Source organism: Pteropus vampyrus, unplaced genomic scaffold (assembly GCF_000151845.1).
Source record: "Pteropus vampyrus isolate Shadow unplaced genomic scaffold, Pvam_2.0 Scaffold1590, whole genome shotgun sequence".
Classification (NCBI taxonomy): Eukaryota; Metazoa; Chordata; class Mammalia; order Chiroptera; family Pteropodidae; genus Pteropus; species Pteropus vampyrus.
This window is the reverse complement of record NW_011890371.1, coordinates 1-309: the sequence shown is the minus strand read 5'-3', so window position 1 is coordinate 309 and position 309 is coordinate 1. Positions and strand designations below refer to the sequence as shown.

At 49.8% G+C, this 309-nt stretch overlaps 1 pseudogene; it reads right to left on the bottom strand.

Annotated features, from left to right (window-relative positions):
- Positions 1-10: 10 nt before the first annotated feature.
- On the bottom strand, positions 11-129 carry LOC111734515 (annotated as a pseudogene).
- Positions 130-309: the final 180 nt, after the last annotated feature.

Here is a 309-nt window from a genome sequence, read left to right as displayed (position 1 = left end):
TTTTTTTTTACACCTACAGCACCTGGTCTTCCTAGGTGGTCTCCCATCCAAGTATTAACCAGGCCCGACCCTGCTTAGCTTCTGAGATCAGACAGAATCAGGCGTGTTCAGGGTAGCAAGGCCGTAGGCCCAAATGTCTCTTTCTTGGTACTATAACCTAACCCCTTAAACGTTTTCATCAGCCCATTGGGAGCCTCCACTCCCAAGGCGTGGAGCAGCATTACCCCTGGATGGAGCAGGCTCATGGCATCAAGCAAGGATGGAATTTCATCTTCCAGCACCAGTTTCCTCTTCGCTTTCTTTCCCAAA